The 21983-nt window shown below is 43.1% G+C and overlaps 1 protein-coding gene across 1 annotated transcript in view; it reads left to right on the plus strand.

Annotated features, from left to right (window-relative positions):
- Positions 1-460: 460 nt before the first annotated feature.
- PROSER2 (proline and serine rich 2) overlaps positions 461-21983 on the plus strand; it is a 57703-nt gene continuing 36180 nt past the window's right edge. The window contains exon 1 of the mRNA XM_068276097.1: positions 461-557. The gene's annotated coding sequence lies outside the window, so the exon portion shown is untranslated. The remainder of the gene's footprint in view (positions 558-21983) is intronic.

The raw sequence follows: 21983 nt of genomic DNA on the forward strand, positions 1-21983 counted from the left end.
TTCTGCAATTTTACTAAACCTAATTTGCTTGGTGGCGTGAACAGTGAAATAAGTGGTCAGTGGAAGCGCCCATGGCTACTCTCAACCAGACTAGTGCTGAATTTATAGCTTCTTAATAACTATCTCTACTGTAAATCAATGGGAATGTAACTTTCCAGCTTTGTTGCAAATTTTACACAACATGGCAGCAATTGCTTTTGAATGACTGAATTCCAATCTGCATGAAATCTGCAACGAAAGTCATAAATTAGCGTCTTATTAACAATCTCTATAGCTAATGTGGTTTCACTCTGCTTCTAGGGATGATTCATACAGCTGCTGTATCTGAAAGCAACCACTAGGTGGAATGCATACTCTTATTTGCTCTGCATAAGATGTATTCAGGTTAATGTTATTAGAGCCACTCCCGTGCAATGCCAATCTCCGCCTTGTCAGTGCTTTCTACACACCTCACCCTGTTACACCTGCTTCATTCACCGCCCGGATTTCTGATCAGCTGCACGCTTTGACTTCAGCTTGTGATTCTGGGACTATTCAGATCATCTCAGGAGCTGCTGGTGAGTTCACTAGTTTGTTCGTCATTTTGGCATTGTGTGGTTTAGATAGCAAGGTCACCTGTGGCCGGACAGGTGTGTTGCTGGCATGGGGTGGCTTAAAGTACAAAAGTTGTTTGTTCCATCCAAGTCACAGTAGCTGCTTTAGTGTAAAAAGTAGTCTGAAGATGGGGTATTTTATCATAATAAAGCATCCAAGCTGAACTTCATTGCTACTAATTAATCTATATTCAACTAGCAATTCTTGATTTGTATATCGTGGACTGATAAAAAAAAAATCAACATTGAAGCTATATCTTTTTCTCTTCTGCTATGAAACTTTTTATGCAACTTTTGAAGAAGTTAGTCGCCACTTCTATAGGAACAGATACTTTAGAACAACTAAGAAAATACATGTAATAGACTTCATATTGTCTTATGTAAGATTTTGTTACTTGATTGCTTATGTTATTAACCACAACAAAAAGGTAACACACCTTCTGTCACAATGTTTCATTATTATTATTTTTTTTGTTGTTGTTTCCTCTACAGTGAGCTTGGATTCCATTGGGCTGAAATAATACCTTTCAGCTTAATTTACTCATCTTTAAACTATGGAAGGTACTACAAAAAACGTTTAAACTAATTATTTATAAATTCATAAGTTGCGCAGGTCCTAGAAAGGACAGCATATGGCAGTAAAGGTTTTATTTAGCACTAACTCAACTGGTTTTTAAGGGGGCAGCTCTTGTCTTCAGGCAGGGGTGTAGCAATAGGGGGTGCAGAGGTAGCGACCGCATCAGGGCCCTTGGGCCAGAGGGGCCCCGAAGTGCCCACCCTATATCATAGTATCAGCTCTTTATTGGTCCTGTACTGGTGATGATCACTTCTATAGATACTTTGAATAGTGGTAATCATTAACCTCCCTGGCGTTCTATTAAAATCGCCAGGGAGGCTGCGGGAGGGTTTTTTTTAAATAAAAAAAAAAAGTATTTCATGCAGCCAACTGAAAGTTGGCTGCATGAAAGCCCACTAGAGGGCGCTCCGGAAGCGTACTTTCGATCGCCTCCGGCAATCGAAAGTAACAAGATAGGCCGCAATGAGCGGCCTATCTTGTTTCGCTTTCCTCGTCGCCATGGCGACGAGCGGAGTGACGTCATGGACGTCCTGACGTCAGAGCCGCCCGATCCAGCCCCTAGCGCCGGCCGGAACTGTTTGTTCCGGCTGCGCTGGGCTCGGGCGGCTGGGGGGACCCTTTTTCGCCGCTGCACGCGGCGGATCGCCGCGGAGCGGCGGCGATCGGGCAGCACACGCGGCTGGCAAAGTGCCGGCTGCGTGTGCTGCTTTTTTCAGACTGCAAATCGGCCCAGCAGGGCCTGAGCGGCGACCTCCGGCGGCATACCCCGAGCTCAGCTCGGGATTACCGCCAAGGAGGTTAACAAACTGTTTCCCATCCCCTTCTTGCACCTCTGACACTGTAGTTGTCCTTAGCAGGGTTTGGTGCGCCATATCAATTATGTATAGAGTGCTTGGGGGGGCATGTAAAACTTGCATCGGGGCCCACAGCTCCTTAGCTACGCCACTGTCTTCACTGTGAAGGAGCATGCTGGCAAATTCAGGACATGGGGGATCGGAGACTGCTGTACACACACTACTTTTCAGCAAGTTTAAACTTGCATGTGTTCAAGGCTTTATTCTGCTGCTCCTGACAAAATATTCCTGAAGTTGAATTTTCACCTTACCCCCCCCCCCCCCCCCCCCCCCACCCATCACATGTCTGGATCTGAAATGGAATCCATCCATACTCTAATTAGACAAAACACAGGATCCAATACAGCATGGGCACCACAACACCTCAGAAGGTCTGTTGAAGTATTTAGGACCAGGATGTTAGCAGTACGTCCTGTGAGATACAATATAGGGTCTCCATAGATTGTACTTGTTTTACCAGTACATCCCACATGATCTTCTTTAGGGCTCAAACCCACAAGCAGCCTTTTCTAAGCGCTAGTGATTTGAAAAGCTCTTGCTAATGTAATGCTATGGGGGATTTTTATAAAATCACATCCCTCTAGCGGGATCACACCCATAGCATTACATTAGCAAGAGCTTTACAAATCACCAGCACTTAGTAATGTACTGCTAGTGGGCTCCAGGCCTTACTGATTCATGGCCCACTCCTGACAGTAACATGCCTCTTGTTTTTACCTTGTCAGTATTGCTCAGAGCCTTGCCCTTGACCCCCTTATACCCCCCTGCCCCCCCCCCCTTTTTTTTTTCTTTTGCTTCCAAATAGGGAGTCTGTGAGATGCAAATTAAGTTGATGCAGATTTTATGATAGTAGTTATTCAAACTTATGTAGCTTAAATATACATTTATATTTTCTGTATAATATACTATTTGCATAAAAATTTGAATTCGTTTGGAATTATTTTTATCCCATTGACCATCCCTACTTCTAAATCATCACATTCAAGAAGTGACTAATCACATGATGTTTAATAGATCTCACTCCTTGATAAGTAGCATTGTAATGTGATGTTATTCAGTATTCACTGCACCTGTTTTAGCTTGCTTAATGTTCTTGGGACCTGTGTGTATGTAATCTCTCTTACTACGGGGGAGCAGGGGGGCCTTGCCCTGACCATCTCTTTGGCTGCAATTTAAAACTAGGTTTAAATTGATTGGTCCATTTTTAAGCTGCATCAACTTTGCATCAACTCTGAAAAATGTTATATCATTGATCATCCCGATCACAGTGTATGTGCCGTGTCTAGCTTGTGTCACTCTGGGGTCACCGTGTACGTTCCAGGACCAGCTTGTGCACACTCTGGGGTCACAGTGTAGTTCTAGGACCAGCTTATGCCTGCTGTGGGGTCACAGTGTACTTGCCGTGTCTAGCTTGTGCACACGTTGGGATCACAGTGCATGTTCCAGGACCAGCTTGTGCACACTCTGGGATCACAGTGTATGTGCTAGGACCAGCTTGTGCACACTCTGGGTTTGCAGTGTATGTTCCAGGACCAGCTTGTGCACACTCTGCGGTCAGTGTATGTGCCCAGATCTGCTTGTGTACACTCTGGGGTCACAGTGTATGTGCCCGGATCTGCTTGTGTACACTCTGGGGTCACAGTGTATGTGCTAGGACCAGTTTGGGCACACTCTGGAGTCAGTGTATGTGCTAGGACCAGCTTGGGCACACTCTGGAGTCAGTGTATGTGCGAGGACCAGTTTGGGCACACTCTGGGGTTGCAGTGTATGTGCTAGGACCAGCTTGGGCACACTCTGGGGATGCAGTGTATGTGCTAGGACCAGTTTGGGCACACTCTGGAGTCAGTGTATGTGCTAGGACCAGCTTGGGCACACTCTGGGGTTGCAGTGTATGTGCTAGGACCAGTTTGGGCACATATATGGGGTCACATAGGTTTGGGAGGTTTGGGACCTCTGGGGTCACATATATTAGAGAAATAATGAAATACATTTGTATGGATAGTTTGAAGAAATTACGTATCACTGCCTATCTACCTTAGTCAATTATCACGTTGACTTACAACTGGCATGATTTTAAATTGGTCCCCTGAGAAAGCATTGCTATGTAAACACACCAGATCGGATGATGTAATATATCATACAGCATCTATTGTTATCTCATCTGTTTCCACATGGAGAATCCTGCGCATGGCCTGTGAAATTCTCAATATAAACAAATTGGTGTAATGTGGCCAAACAGCGTGTTGCAGGGTCAGTGTACATGAGATTTGTACTGGATTAAACACAATGTAATCATGGTACCAAGTCAACATTGTGTTGTCGCACACTGGGCTATAAACCAGGTTTCAGACACATGTGCCTCTTGAGTCACAGTGAAACTGCTGTCTTCACTGCTGAAAATACACAAGCTTGCCCAGTCTTGCTTTAAAGCAGACCTGAACTCACAAGTCATCTCTGATCTAAAATATACACAACAGCATAATAACCTTTAAAGAGGAGCTGTTAGGTATAAGGTCTCAGAGAAAATAAACACATATATCAGTAGCTAAAGATTGGCTGTACTTACATTACATATGCATTTCACTGTCCACGTTTGTACTTCACAGAATTTTTATATAGTATATGCAGAGATTGATGCTCCTGTCAGCTCATGGCAGGTTCCATGTTTTTCTGTCAAATGTGTCGTCATGTCCTGCCTGCTTCCTGATCACAGAAAAGCTCGTACTGAATAACACAGTGTGCAGTGAATATTAATGAGCCATGTGGCTAGGAACAATAGCTGACTCCTGCAGTGTACTCGGCCCGGAGATTTATCAGTGTTACGCGCTGGACTGATTACAAGCTGCTGTAATGTCTCATTAGCAGCCGAGGGGAGGGCCCCAGAATGCTTTGCAGTATAGTATGCGGCTTGCGTCCTCTTAGGTCTAACAGCTTTTCTGATAAGCACACATCAAAGGTAACTGAGATTTTTATCTTCACTAATGGCTTTTTGGCTTCCTTCTAAACTGTTTAACACAGGAGAATAGAGGTTTAACCAGCCGGGCGGTATGGACGAGCTCAGCTCGTCCATTACCGCCGGAGGCTGCCGCTCAGGCCCTGCTGGGCCGATTTTAGTGAAATAAAAAGCAGCACACGCAGCCGGCACTTTGCCAGCCGCGTGTGCTGCCTGATCCGCCGCGAGCAGCGGCGAAAGAGGGTCCCCCCAGCCGCCTGAGCCCAGCGTAGCCGGAACAAAAAGTTCCGGCCAGCGCTAAGGGCTGGATCGGAGGCGGATGACGTCAGGACGTCGGCTGACGTCCATGACGTCACTCCGCTCGTCGCTATGGCGACGATGTAAGCAAAACAAGGAAGGCCGCTCATTGCGGCCTTCCTTGTTTATTCTGGGCGCCGGAGGCGATCGGAAGAACGCCTCCGGAGCGCCCTCTAGTGGGCTTTCATGCAGCCAACTTTCAGTTGGCTGCATGAAATAGTTTTTTTTTTATTTAAAAAAAACCCTCCCGCAGCTGCCCTGGCGATCTTAATAGAACGCCAGGGTGGTTAAATTAGCTTCTGCAGCCTGACAGTTACTCTTTAAACAAGAAACATTTGTTACAGCTGATACAAATCTGCACTGTTTCTACTTCCTGATTCATGGAAGCGGACGTATTAAGGGGCCCATACACTCAGCCGATTTTCTGGCCGACCGATCGATCCATCGATTGCAAATCGGTTGGCCAATCGACCGATCGATGGCCGATTTCGATGGATTTCCATCGAACTGGCGGGATGGAAAATTTTGGTCGATCTGATGAGATTGCTTATCAGTTTGCATTGACCTTAATGGAAATCTGATGGCAAAAAAAATGCCATCAGATCGAATTTCAATAGATTTCAAAATGAAATCTATTGGAATTCTATCCTGGTAAAAAATGTTCTAAAAACGCATCAGATAGATCATCAGATGCATTTCTTATCTATCTGCTGCCAATCTGACGAGTGTATGGGCACCTTTAACATCCAATGCTTTCAATTGGGCTTACGTGCCATCTCATGTCATGTGAAACAGGGAGAGATCAGATAAAAACTTGTGATTGGACACAAATGAGGGGGAATTAAACAGGCTAAACTCTTTAAAGAGTTACTGTCGGGCATAAAATCAAAACTCAATTCTTTATTTTTATCTGGTAAACAAGTAATAAGGATGCTAACCAGGTAATCCAAAAGTTAAAATCACTATTACTTGTTGATAAATTATCATTCCCCAGTTTACATGACTTATTTGGTACACAGAAAATTTGGTACACAAAAGAGAAGTTGCAGGGCATGCTGGGTTGTCTTTTTTTTTTGCTTCTCTACTTCCCCTCAGACTTAACTAATGCAGCCTGGTTGGCTGAAGCCTCTTTCCCTCCTGTGTTCCCCTCCCACACCTCTTGCCAAAATTTCTCAGGCTGAAACAATGCACTTTCTATAGTGAAGGACGGGCAAATCCGGCAGAGGAGACTAAAGGTGCATACACACATCAGACTATAGTCTTTGGAAAATGAAAGATCACAGACCAATCTTACCACCCTTCATGTAGTATAAGAGCCATACTCTACACAGTCTTTTTTCTATGGAGCTGAACTCCACATCAGAAAAAAATCTTTGCAAGATGCTGCACACACAGATGCTGTACAGACACAAAAGATCAGTATCTCCAAAAGATCTGTTCATGCCAAAGATTCGTTCCTGCAAATTGCAATGATAGTCTATGAGATCTGCAGATCATCATACACACATGATTTAACTGACATTCATCTGCAGATCAGACAATCATCTACAGATCTGAAAATCCATCCTGGTGGATCTGATCTGCAGATGAATGTCAGTTAAATCATGTGTGTATGAGGATCTGCAGATCTCATAGACTATCATTGCAATTTGCAGGAATGGATTTTTGGCAGGAATAGATCTTTTGCAGATACTGATATTTTGAGTGTGTGCAGCATCTTTGTGTGCAGCATCTTCCAAAGATTTCTATCTGATGGGGAGTTCAGCTCCATAGAATAGACTGTGTAGGTATGGCTCTCATACTACATGAAGGGTGGTAAGATTGGTCTGTGATCTTTCATTTTCCAAAGACAGTAGTCTGATGTGTGTATGTGGCCTAAGGGCGGATATTACATCACAACTGGCTTCAAAATAGCCACAGTAAATATGGAAACTGTCTAGAATAGGATTCTCTACTTTTCCTTTATAAAATTCACAGGAATCCTAGCGTGGACAGTGCAATACCTCTTTAAATACATACAGGGTGCATTTATCTCTGTTTTCTTCTGTCCTGTGCAAGAGTTCAGGTCAACTTTAAAGACTACTTGTAAGCACCTGAAGTGTATACACAGTTATACTTGTGCTCCCCTTCCTGTATGAGGTAAACGTGTAAACCGCAAAAAAAGTCTAAATACTATTTTACCTCAAAATTGTGTTCACATGACCTGTGATCCGATTTTTAAACTCTCTGTAAATTGCATCTGGAATTCTTGCTGTAGCAGAGACTGCAGAATACTTACCCTTCTTTCACTGTTTAAGGCTAGGTTCACACTGTGCTGATAGAAAAAAAATGATCAGGTTGTTTCAGTGGTGTGCGTTTTTCATACTTTTTCTTTCTTCATTTTCAAATTTTGCACCATTTGCCTTTCGCTTTATAAACGTCCAAATGGCAATACTCCCTGAGCACCAGGGAGGATTTTTATTGGTCCACCACTCACTGAACCAATGAAAATACTTGCTGGGGTGGGACGATTCCCATTGGTTTATTGCAAACCAGTTATAGAAGGCTTTCTCAACCAGGGTTCCCTTGAACCCCAGGGTCCCTTGAGTACTCTGCAGGGGTTGCTTGGCATTTTCCCCCATCGTGGAGGAAGTATGATAGAGCACATTAAAATAGATACTTTCGTGGTAATCAGACTAGTTAGAATGGACATCCATTCTCATAGAACAGCATTGATTCAGTCAGCCTCCGCTGTTACTCACTTTATCCAGCTGATCTGAAAAAGCTGCACAGGACCCAAACTTGTGTCCTGCTCACCGGAATGCACTGAATGTATCTGTTCCAAACAGACTGTGAACGGGTTCTATTGCTACTCGGAATCAAGTTATTATGGTATGTCTTTGTTTACCCTGTATGTGGGGCAGCGCCATTAAAAAAAAGTTTCCAGAGGTATTTTGGCATGGTGGAGTAGAGCTGCCCCGTACATTTGCATGGCAGGGAGTCACACCAGCCCATATTCCACTACAGCCTTCAGTACCTGTCACTAGAGGTGGTCAGTGAGATGGAAATCATTCCAGTTTGCATGGAATTAATATATTTCTATTTGTTTCAGACATTCAATCAGGTGGTTAGAAACTTTTCAGAACTAGAACACACGTTGGAGGAAATCCATGGAAACCTGACTTGGTGTGATAGCTTATACTTTTAGATCGTTGTGAGTAAAAAATGTATACTCCACATGCACAGGTTGGCAAAATTGGGAACCACTCTTTTTTTTTGAGTACTTTCATAGTGACGTTGCATTGCAGTGGACCCTGTTTAATGCACTGAAACTTGGTCAATGCCTATGAGTTATTTATACCTCATCAGTTGCGATGCAGTGCATTGCTAGATGATGCAGGAAAACAGGGAGCATGGACAGAGGTGGAAGTGAAATACTGCACATCCGGTTCAAATGCCACCAAGTGCATCTAATTACAGGTATATGGAGCTGTTTGGGAGAGAACAGACACACATGGGTAAGTGTCTGCAAACATGCCCATACCTCTGTATGGGCTCAGTTTACACCCTTTTCACCTTGGATACCTTTTTAAAGTGTTCGAGGTAGAGCATCAGCTCAGAAGTCAGACGACTGGCATTGATTATTAGAGAATGAAGAGGAGAGCCTCTGTATTCTTCTCACATCAGGTTCTCTTTAAAGTAAAATAACAAACTAGCTGAAAATTGGCAATGAATCTGTATTAGTGCTATAAACTATTTTTTGCAGCTTTATTAAAGTGGACCCAAATTAAAAATACAAGATTTTAGAAATAAAATCTATTTTCTAAATTATAATAAATTGCAGCCTTTTTTCAGCTGCATGATGACAAATATAAAATATTTTACATTTATTGGAGGAACCCCTCCCTTCCTTTTCAAATTGCCTGGAATTTTCCGGCAAGTGGTGGAGTAGATGGTGTCTGGCAATGGAGAAATTGCTAATGGCTGCCCCCAGTATAACCCTAGCTATGAAAAGAGAAGGGTGAAAAGCATGCACTGAAATGCTCATAGGCTTGAAGGAGTGTTTATTTATCTTTGTATGTGTCAGAGTGTTGCAAGTAAATATTTTTAATAAAAAAAATATTTGGTTTGGGTCCGCTTTAAGTTACTTTTCTCTTCCAATTTACAGTCCGCTATGAATTTCCAAAACCAAATGTAAGCACAAAATGCACTTGTATTCTTAACTGGAATCTTTACAGTCTGTTTCAGTACAGAGCATTCAGGTATTTCCCCTACCTGCATGATAAATCTGTAAGCTGCACAAAGCAGGGTATCTTAGTTATTTTCACCAGCTGCACTAACTGGGGTTAAAAATAAGCTTGCGTCTATTGAGTTCAACCAGGAAATAAGGTACAGCACTGCCACTGTCACTGTCCTACACCTTCACATGTCTCATTTCTGGGCATGGACACCCCCAGCTTGACAGACAGTTAAAATCCTAAAGGAAGGGTTAGGTAATCTTGTTCTCAGAATCAAAGTACCCAGTTTATAATATCAATTTGTAGAGCTGATCTGAAGGAAATATTTCTTAATAAAGGTGGAGTTTTATTTTAAATCCATGGTTTTTCTAACATCTGTAGTGGTATGTAGCTTTACATGCTGTGATACCTTTGTTGTTGACTTGTATAGCGATTACTTTGCGCCCGTGATCACAGGTGAGATTCTACTCTGCCAAAGGCTCTGAAGAAGCCCTGGGGAGTACCAGTTAAGTTTGGGGGAGACACCTTGGGGGGCCCTACAGGCTCTAGGTCCAGGGGCATTCTCCAGTAGTGCAGACCCTGTTCGGGGGGGGGGGGGGGGTTCAGCAGCCAGTTCAGGGGCTCTGGGGGGAGTTTTGGCTGCAACAAAGGGCCCCCTAATGACGCTTTTTGGTCCATGAGGTGTCTGTTCGGGGCCCTTCGGGTTAATTTTGTCACATTGTAACCAGGAACGGCCTTGCTTGTGTGTTCACTGCAGTAACACTAGTAGACATCCCTCTGAACTTGTGCCCCCCCCCCCCCCCAATTCCAGTTCCCTAATATCTTTGTTATTAAAATGTAGAGGAGAAAGTTACTTAAGTAGAGCAAAGAAAAATGGCAATGCAAGCCGTGTGTGTTTCATAATTTAACAAAAGCAAAATAACAGCCCTCAAAGTGGAGACAACACATTACAGTTCTGTGGAACAAGGTTGGAAGACACTGTGCACTATTAAAACCATATTCTTCAGGTATGTAGAATATGGTGGAGACCAAGAAAAGCAATATTTAGTTTCCCTTTAACCACTTGCTGACCGCACACTCATACCGTGCAACGGCAAAGTGGTAGCTGGAGGACCAGCGACGCAGATCTGCGTCGCCAGGTGCCTCCCTACTTAATCAGGAAAGGCCGCTCGCGCGAGCGGCCGTTTCCTGTTAGATCACGGAGCAGGTCTCCGTGCATAGCCTGCGAGCCGCTGATCGCGGCTCGCAGACTAAATGTAAACGCAGGAGACATTTGTCTCCTTTGTTTACATTGAATGGCGCTGCTGCGCAGTAGCGCCGTAAGGCAGATCGGCGATCCCCGGCCAATCAGCGGCCGGGGATCGCCGCCATGTGACAGGGGACGTCCTGTCACAGGCTGCACAGGATGGATAGCGTCCTGTGCAGCCCCGATCACCAGGGGGGACAGGTAGGAGAGGGAGGGGGGGGAAATTTCGCTGCGGAGGGGGGCTTTGAGGTGCAAACCTCAGCCAGCAGGAGCGATCAGACCCCCCCCTGCACATCATCCCCATAGGGGGAAAAAAAGGGGGGTGATCTGATCGCTCTGCATGCACCCTGATCTGTGCTGGGGGCTGCAGAGCCCACCCAGCACAGATCACAAAAAACAGTGCTGGTCCTTAAGGGGGGGGGTAAAGGCTGGGTCATCAAGTGGTTAAAGGACACCGGACATGAGAGGTATACAGTGGCTGCCATATTTATACTTTTAAACAATGCATTCAGTTTCTTAGTCATGTTTGCAAAAAGTGACGAGAGTCAGAACAAAATAGTCCACGACGACTTTCTAATCCATATACTGTGCTGTAATAGGCTTTGGGGCCTATTCATAAAAAAAAAAAAAGTTGCTGTAAATAGCGATACTACCTCTGAATACTATCCCCCTGACCAGACACAAAATTGAACTGAACAGGATATGGAGGCTGCCATATTTATTTCCTTTGAAACCATACTAATTGCCTGGCTGTCCTGCTGATCCTTTGCCTCTAATGCTGGGCATACACGGCCCAGATTCTTCTTATCAATCGAACCGCTGATGGCTCTATTGATGATTTCCGACATGTCCGATCACTGCGTGGATCGATTCCCGGCTGGAAACCGTCTCCCACTAGCGGGAATCGATCCACGCAGACGAGCGAGGACGCACCGCTGGCTCGATACCGGCGCATTGTCAAGCCGTGTATTCCCGGCATAATACTTTTAGCCATAGACACCGAACAAGCATGCAGATCAGATATTTGATTGGATTTGGTGCATGCTTTTTTCAGGTGTGTGAGTCAAACACTACAGATGGATGAAAGATCAGCAGGACACCAGACAACTGGTATTGTTTCAAAGGAAATAAATATGGCAGCCTCTATATACTCTTTTCAGTCAGTTTGACAGGTTAAACCTAAAATGTAATCTAATCATACAAGTTTCAATCGGCACACATTCCTTGTGGGTGTAGTCCAAAACATTGACAAAGAGGACCCGCCATAGCCCTGATTGATCTGGAATTACAGGATCTTCTCAAAAAATTAGCATATTGTGATAAAGTTCATTATTTTCTGTAATGTACTGATACACATTAGACTTTCATATATTTTAGATTCAAATACACACAACTGAAGTAGTTCAAGCCTTTTATTATTTTAATATTGAAGATTTTGGCATACAGCTCATGAAAACCAAAATTTCCTATCTCAAAAAATTAGCATATTTCATCCGACCAATAAAAGGAAAGTGTTTTTAAAACAAAAAAAGTCAACCTTTAAATTATTATGTTCAGTTATGCACTCAATACTTGGTCGGGAATCCTTTTGCAGAAATGACTGCTTCAATGCGTCGTGGCATGGAGGCAATCCGCCTGTGGCACTGCTCAGGTCTTATGGAGGCCCAGGGTGCTTCGATAGCGGCCTTAAGCTCATCCAGAGTGTTGGGTCTTGCATCTCTCAACTTTCTGTTCACAATATCCCACAGACTCTCTATGGGGTTCAGGTCAGGAGAGTTGGCAGGCCAATTGAGCACAGTAATACCATGTTCAGTAAATCATTTACCAGTGGTTTTGGCACTGTGAGCAGGTGCCAGGTCGTGCTGGAAAATGAAATCTTCATCTCCACAAACTTTTCAGCAGATGGAAGCATGAAGTGCTCCAAAATCTCCTGATAGCTAGCTGCATTGACCCTGCCCTTGATAAAACACAGTGGACCAACACCAGCAGCTGACATGGCACCCCAGACCATCACTGACTGTGGGTACTTGACACTGGACTTCAGGCATTTTGGCATTTCCCTCTCCCTAGTCTTCCTCCAGACACTGGCACCTTGATTTCCAAATGACATGTAAAAGTTACTTTCATCCGAAAAAGTACTTTGGACCACTGAGCAACAGTCCAGTGCTGCTTCTCTGTAGCCCAGGTCAGGCACTTCTGCCGCTGTTTCTGGTTCAAAAGTGGGTTCATGCTTTTTGCGCCTGTGGTCCATCATAAAATGTGAGACTTACAAGGAGGGAAAACAGTACACCTCTCTGAACAGTGTCTGGGAGGCTGTGGTTGCTGCTGCACGCAATGTTGATGGTGAACAGATCAAAACACTGACAGAATCCATGGATGGCAGGCTTTTGAGTGTCCTTGCAAAGAAAGGTGGCTATATTGGTCACTGATTTGTTTTTGTTTTGTTTTTGAATGTCAGAAGTGTATATTTGTGAATGTTGAGATGTTATATTGGGTTCACTGGTAAAAATAAATAATTGAAATGGGTATATATTTGTTTTTTGTTAAGTTGCCTAATAATTACTGTATGCACAGTAATAGTCACCTGCACACACAGATATCCCCCTAAAATAGCTCAAACTAAAAACAAACTAAAAACTACTTTCAAAAATATTCAGCTTTGATATTAATGAGTTTTTGGGTTCATTGAGAACATGGTGGTTGTTCAATAATAAAATGATTCCTTAAAAAATACAACTTGCCTAATAATTCTGCACTCCCTGTAGATGGTGTTGCGACGGGTTCTGATCTTTTTCTTTACTCCTAGCCTTCTGAATTCAGCTTAGTTACATGTTGTTTTTTCACTCCACATTCTGCATCTGGGTCTTGGGCTTGGCCAGTGTGGTGTCACTCACTTGTCACATACTGCAGGAGTTCTTAGAATCTAACTTGTGAAGTAGAACATTTATCCTGTAGGAGGCATTGATATGTTCCACCAGCGGTAGCTGGTATTTATAGGAAATATTTCTCCTGTTTGCTCTTCTGCCTCATCTGTGTGTAATCTCACATATCTACCTTTTTATTTATTAGATTGCTTAGAGCTTATCATACAGGCATTTCCTCCATGCCTGACCTGCATTCCATTCTCTGCCACTGCATCTGGAATCTAATGTTTTTAAAGGAGCCACACACCTGCTGATGAATACTCTGCTTTGTATGACAGTGCTGTGATTTATTTTTATTTTGTGATTGTGAATAAAGCAGGGCTGAGTGTCACAGCTGTAACCTGGCAGAGGAAGGAAGATTCCATGAGATCAGACTGGTGGGAAAAAACTGTAGTATTCTTCCCACATATTAGAGGCATCACACACACACACAGATGCATCTGCCACTCCTTGGAATATAATGGCCTCAATTCTCTAAGATCATGCTGGAGATATGGCAAGAGAAAACTTACCACCACACATGGATCTTGCCTTTATTAAGGTGTAGGGAGAAGTTTTCACAGTGAGTTATCTTATCTCTTCAGTCCTTAAAGGGAACCTTAACTGAACGGGGGGGTAAAGATTTTCACTTACCTGGGGCTATTACCAGCCCCCTGCAGCAGTCCTGTGCCCTCGGAGCCGCTCTGGAATCCTCCGGTCCCCCGCTTTCACTTAGTTTCGTTTTTGACGACTCACCAGTCGGCCGGCGTATTATTACGTATTGGACGCATTCCCTACTGCAATAAGCGCTGTTGTGGACCTCAACGCGTACAAAAATACGCATTGCCGCATACCTACGCGTGCAGAATGCGGCAACACGTATTTTTTTTATGCGTTGCGGTCCGCAACAGCGCTAATTGCAGTCCAATGTGTCCAATAATATGCATGGCGGCCGGCCGACTGGTGAGTCGTCAAAAACGAAACTGACAGCGGGGGACCGGAGGATTCCAGAGCGGCTCCGAGGGCACAGTACTGCTGCAGGGGGCTGGTAATAGCCTCAGGTAAGTGAAAATCTTTACCCCCCCAGTTCAGTTAAGGTTCCCTTTAAAGAGACACTGAAGCGAAATTTTTTTTTTGATATTATGATTTGTATGTGTAGTACAGCTAAGAAATAAAACATTAAGATCAGATACATCAGTCTAATTGTTTCCAGTACATGAAGCGTTAAACTCCACTTGTTATCTCTATGCAAAAAAGCCATTAAGCACTACGACTTTCAAAGTCGTGGAGAGGGCTGTTTTCTGACTTTTATTATCTCAACTGCTAGTGAACTATTTACTTTTTCTCTGCCAGAGAAGAGGTCATTAGTTCACAGACTGCTCTGAAAGAATCATTTTGAATGCTGAGTGTTGTGTAATCTGCACATATTATAGAATGATGCAGTGTTAGAAAAAACACTATATACCTGAAAATAAAAATATAATATTTTCTTTGCTGCTAATCTTCTAGTAATTATTCATAGTACACAACCAATTCACTATATCATATTTTTTTTTTTTCGCTTCAGTGTCTCTTTAAGTTACCTCCTCTGTAGTTATTTTCACTTGCAGTCAATTTAATTGTCTTTAACTTTAGAATTCTGCAGTTATGTTAAGGATTGAGGCGTTAACTTTAGAGATCTCTCCTTAACTTAAAGACAGAAGAGTTAACTTTAGGTTTGCCTGAGGTAAAAAGTTTCCTGAATTCTACATGCCTTATCACCATGGTGCTAACTCTAGAAACGTTATTAAAGGCAGGAGATAAGTTTAGTAAATTGAGGCCAATGGCCTCAATTCACTAAGATCATGCTGGAGATAAGGCAAGAGAAAACTAATCACCGCACATTGATCTTGCCTTATTAAGATGTAGAGATAAGTTTCCACAGTCAGTTATCTTATCTTGTCATTCCTTAAGTTACCTCCTCTGTAGTTATTTTCACAGGCAGTTAATTAAGTCTGTCTTTAACTCTAGAATTCTGGAGTTATTTTAAGGATTGAAGAGTTAACTTTAAAGATTTCACCTTAAAGGGAAGATCTGCGCTGCCCAAAAAAACAAACTGCACTTACCTGGGGCCTCTTAAAGGTCCTGGCAGTTGATCTGTGCCCTCGTCGCAGCTCCTCTCACTCCCGGCGCCCAGCGGTGAAGAAGCCAGGTCGGCTTCTGGGTCGGCTTCCTGTGCGCTCCATGGAGGGGGGTCTCGTGGGGTATGTGATGTCATTGGGTCTCTACTGCGCAAGCACAGAACTACTGCGCCTGCGCAGTAGAGACCGGATGATGTCACGTACCCCATGTGACCCGTGCCGTGGAGTGCACAGGAAGCCGACCTGGCGAGGTCGGCTTCTTCACCGCTGGACACCGGGAGTGAGAGGAGCTGCGGCAAGGGAACCGATCGACTGCCAGGAGCTGGAAGAAGCCCCAGGTAAGTGCAGTTTTTTTTGGGGGGGAGGGGGGGGGCAGCGCGGATCTTCCTTTTAACTGAAAGACAAAGTGTTAACGAAGGGCCTGTTTCCACAACACGCAGATTGGATGCAGGAAAAAAGACTCCAATGAATGCCTATGGACCTGTTTCCACTGAACACAATTTTTTTGATGCAGATTTCCCCATAGGCATTCATTGGAGTCAGTTTTTCTGCATCCATTCTACGTGTAGTGGAAACAGGCCCTTCAGGTTTGTCGGAGGTAAAATCTTTCCTGAATACTACATGCCTTATCACTATGGTGATAACTCTAGCAACGTTATTAAAGACAAGAGATAAGCTTAGTGAATTGTGGCCATTGTCACTTAGAAATGATCTGTTGGCATAGGAAGGCTTACTCCTAGTTGGAGTTTTTATTAAGGGGCCCATACACTGTCAATTTTAGCCATCAATCAATCGATCAGAAATCTATTCTATCAAATTCCCCATTCGATCGATTTGTAGCCAATTTCGATTGCTTTCGATTGATTTGATCTGACAGGATGGAAGATCTAGGTCGATCTGCTGCTGGCAGCAGATCAATGGCCCATAGAGTTGCATGCATTTAGGTCGATTTTCAGTAGATTTCCAAAAGATTTGATTCTGAAATCTGTTCCTAGTGTGTGGCACACATCAGATCCCTGTCAGATTTGACTTGACAGGCATCTGACAGAAATCTATCTGATGGTCGAATCTGCTATAAATCTATAAATGTAAGGCCACCTTTAGTGTGGTATGTGCACAACTGCAACTCGCTTATTAGTTTCACATTGGATGCATGCAACCTCTTATGCTGGATACACACGGTGCCTTCCCGCACTCTATGTCCGATTCCCATTTCGATGGATCGTTAGGTCGATTTGGCATACTTTGCATGAGAATCGACCTAACAATCATCGAAATGCGCTCAGAAATGCTCAGAAATAATAGAGCGGCCGGGAATCGAGCGGGCATCTAGTGAAGGAATGCACCGTGTACACTCAGTATTACTACAGAACTATGCCCAAATGCTGGATATTATAGTCTTCCCACTGCATGCATGTAGAACGGTTACTGTTCCGGAACATCTGTGGATCAGAGTACATACTGGCAAGCACTTGCGGGGGGCATCTGATCTCAAAGTGTCTCTGGCTGTAGTCAACACAGTCCTAACGTGAACCCAAACTGGTACCATTCACCATCTTTAGGGCGGTTAAAAACTTGAAGTAACCCTGTAGTCAAGAAAACAAGTGCCAGCATGGTTGTTGGATGCAATTACAGTCAGTTCTGCATGAGGCAGTGCACAGTTTATTTACAGTTAGTAGTTAATACAGGGTTCTTTTTAGGACTCGTTCATACTGTAGTGTACAGTTGTGTACACCACATCGCACCTGGTGTGTGATCTGCAAGGACAATACACATTGCCTGGAAAGTAATGCGGAGTTGTCCCTGCTGTACTGCTGTGCGTCTTATCGCGTAGCAATATATATTTTTATATGCAACATTGTGGGCTGAGTGAATGGGATTAGTGCTAAGCCTGATAGCAATGCATTATATAATGCATGATCATCACACATTCTTGCTGTGAACAAGCTTTTTTAAGTGGACTATACGTCATACAGTCATGACTGCATCTGTTAAAGTGTAAGGAGTACTTTGAACAGATTGCTTGGATAGTCTCTCATACATCAGTACATGAAAGTTATAAAATTGTCCAATATGGCATGGCTAGAATACAGTACTTGCGCTGACATATACAGTTAACTCCAGATAGCTGGCTACATTTATTTTAAATGCTTGTGTCTATGGTCAGCAGTTGATGTATTGGGGCCCTAAGAATAATGAATATGAATGAGTATTGGGGACGTTAAGGTATTCCACATTTTGTTAGCCTTGTGGAGTGTTGCATGGCATTCAATGGGTACTCTTCTCTGCCACATCAATGCGTCTCCAAAGTGTACATTTCCATCAGCATTGTAGTACAGTTCACATAACTGGGCACATTCCTATATACTAGTATTTACCATTCTGTAATGACCTGCAACTATGCAGACAAACTGCTCAAAGGTTTTCATTGCTCAACATTTAATCAACCCCCTCTCTAGCCAAAAATTTTATTTTACTTTGCCCTAGTATAATTTTGGAAAACGCTTATAGCAACGCTTGGATTTGTCATGGGCCCCCATCTGGGAGAAATCCCCCCACCCCCCTCGGCCTGATATATGGGTACATTTCTTGGGGGGGGGGGTGGAGATAGAAGCCCCAGAACCGATGGGGCTCATGTCAAAGCTGTGTATGAAGTGAGGGAAATATCCCTCTGAGGTCACAGGTCTCACTGACCGGAATTGTAAGTCATCCAACTCCACTCTGTCCAATATTTAACAGCAAAGGGTTTGGCTGAAACTGTGTGAGCTTTAATAACTAGTTTGTCTGAAGCACAAAGAAGCAAAGTGTTATCTGTACGGTTTCATTTCTTGTTCCATCAGCATGGGGTGGGGGGGGGGTAAAGATATTAAGGTTTCACATGTCAGTTGTTGTGTGTGGCGTGTTTTTTTTTTTCTTTTTTTCTTTATACCCTTCTTAAAGGAATACTATCGATTCACATAATTTTTTTCAATTGACACAGGAATTGTTTGGGAAGTGCTGCTAAGTACTGGTGTATCCATTTTAGTAGCAACTTCTTTGTTTACTGTTATCAAAATACATTCAAACTTTACTAACGCCAAAACTGACGGCTGACTGAGCCATGAGGAGAGGGGAAATTCCCCTCACACTTGATCAGTTAACTCTGTGTAGCTCTGTGTGTGACAGAGAGAACAGCTGCAGCTCCTGTGTCCTGTGTTTCTGACTGACGTGTCTGAAGAGAGCAGAGGAAATGTAACTAATTGTCACAGCTTTTCATACTGTTTTTGCTTTCAGAGTTTGATATGTTTTGATATTTGCTTTCTGTAGTCTGATATGCAACTCTGGCTGTGCATTAAAGCAGACACCCCTTCTGCAATTGATTTGTCCCAATATAGCTAAATCCCACCCTCCAATAAATTACAGCTTTTGCCTCTGATATTTAACATGAAAAGTAGGAAAATGTTTACACAGCTATTTAGACATTATTTGCACACTGTCATTTTAGAACACTTGGATATCGATAGTATTCCTTTAACAAGAATTAGCAAGAGCTGAACTGGACCTTTGAATTTAGCTAATCAAATTCATAAGCTAATTGACCACTTGATTGATCATGCTGTCAACTAAAGTGTACCTGAATTTACATGTGATATGAGATAAACATGGGTACATAGAACCTGTCGATCTTGGCAATCATATGTTTTTGCTTTGCAGAAGTTTACAAACCAGTGGTTTTCAGCAGAATACAGCCCCAGCTCCCCTGAAAAGTGAATGGAAAGCCGAAAAATTTTATCGGTTTGACAAATTCTTAGTTCTGAAAACTTCAAATGGGAAATTTTCCCCTGAGAGCTGAATGAATCAGATACTACTTTACGCTGTCATGGCTGCTGTTTACTCATCACATTACAATTGCACCTCATAAACTGAAAATAAGAAAGGGATACTGCAGGAAAGGTCTATTTACCATTCCCTCTACTTATTCAATTATCTCATAAGTTTATTTTCAGTCCAGGTTTGCTTTAACTACTAGCTCCCAGCCTCCAAAAAGTTCTAGATTGGTCTTATTCCGGTTGGAAAATTGGGGATACTATCGTTGTTTTGCTTTAAAAAACAAAAGCCACATAAAGATACCATTTTATAGTACTTGGCTACAAAACATTTTTTACCTAGAATTAATCTTTAGCATCCTTCCACACTGAATCTGTTACATTCTGTAGCAACTGACAATATCATCCCAGTACACAATATTTTGAAAGCGCTACAGTGATGCAATTTAGGATTAATGATCAGACCTAAATCAAAGTCAGTAAAAGTCCAAAAGAGCTAATAAAATTCCATAAGAATTAAAAAACTCTAAAAGCCAGTCCACTTTAAATGTGTTCAAATAAAGTGCTTCAATACAGGTGCGCTTCTATATCAGCCATGGCAGGATAGTGCAGAAATCTTCAAATTTTATATAAGAGAGCGCTCAACTGTGTTCTTCTGTCCACCACCAATCATCCCGTGAGGGAATAGACTCACCCCGCAAATTTGACCACTGTCAGACTTGTCAGTAAGCGCCCAGCAATGTGCATATCCAGCACCATAGGGTTGCCAACTCCTCTCACTGTACTCTGGTCCTGGATGGTGTTCCCAGATGGATGCGTACCTCACATAAAGAGATGCTTCCATAGCGTAATTCAGTTAAAAAAGATACAATTTTATTATTAAAATACACTCATGATGTGGTTGCAGGTAGTAGGGCATAAAGTTTAGACGGGCTCTCCCCCTTTGCCTCCCGGGCAGGCTAGAAGATGGAGTCCCGCTCTCACCAGATGTACAGGAACTTTCGTGCCGGTTCAGGAGGAAAATGGCGAGAACGGGACTCCATCTTCTAGCCTGCCTGGGAGGCAACGGGGGAGAGCCCGTCTAAACTCTATGCCCTACTACCTGCAACCACATTGTGAGTGTATTTTAATAATAAAATTGTATCTTTTTTAACTGAATTACGCTATAGGAGCAGCTCTTTTTATGTGAGGTACGCATCCATCTGGACACACCACCCAGGACCCGAGTACAGTGAGAGGAGTTGGCAACCCTATAGTGCTGGATATAAACATTGCTGGGCGCTTACTGACCAGTCTGAAAGTGGTCAAATTTGCGGGGTGAGTCTATTCCCTCACGGGGTGATTTGTGGTGGACAGAAGAACAGTTGAGTGCTCTCTTATATAATTTGAAGAATATCATCCCATTGCAACAATATGCAATCCTATTTCTGTAGTACTTTTACATTGGAGGCAGTGTGGTGGGTCAGAGGAGTGTACAGAATGCTGTGCGTTTACTGAAAAACATGCAAAATTACAGTGGCAGGGAAGCATACTTTGTTCTGTATGCTTCACTGTATGGTCGCACTGCACATTTAACGTAATATCACCAGTGCGTTACAATGGTATTGCTATGTGCACAGTGTGAAAGGTGCCTTAAGCATTAATTGCCAGCCACTTGACAGGCAGTAGGTTGACAAATGTCATGGCTGTAGAGTAGACAGACCTAGCTGAGGTGAGGCCTTCTTTTGTGGCATGAAGAACCATAATACATTAGGAACACCTGCCCATCGGAGGAGACTTCATTTACTTTGTCACGGAATATGCTGGCACTTTATAAGTCAATAATAATATACTCTGCATTCTGGGGAACCTTTCTAAAAGGTCTGAAACAGTTAGTACTGTTCAGTAGGATGACACTGTTATGCTTTGAATAACTAGTTTCCAGGACTTCTACTCAGTGAAGACAAGACTGTTTGTTTAGCTCATACATTCTGTAGGAATCTGCAGTCATGCTTGAAAATCCAGTGTAACCAGTTCAAGTATGTTCCGATATGTACAGCATGAGAGTTTATTCACAGATGACTCAAATCAGATGTTGCCGAGATGAATCCTTACCCAGTATGCATTAAGTATGACTGGTAATTAGTCATTTGTATTTTGACAAGGAACATGCTAATCTCAATACCAACATATGAGAACACAAGAGTTCTTTTAAAGAGAACCTGAGATCCAGCAAACATAAGGATTAATACTTAAAGGATAACTATAGTGAGAGGGATATGGAGGCTGCCATATTTATTTCCTTTTAAGCAATACCAGTTGCCTGGCAGCCCTGATGGTCTATTTGCCTAAAGAAGTGTCTGAATCACACCAGAAACCAGCATGCAGCTAATCTTGTCATATCTGTCTAAATTTGTCAGAAACACCTGATCTGCTGC

Source organism: Hyperolius riggenbachi, chromosome 3, assembly GCF_040937935.1.
Source record: "Hyperolius riggenbachi isolate aHypRig1 chromosome 3, aHypRig1.pri, whole genome shotgun sequence".
Classification (NCBI taxonomy): domain Eukaryota; kingdom Metazoa; phylum Chordata; class Amphibia; order Anura; family Hyperoliidae; genus Hyperolius; species Hyperolius riggenbachi.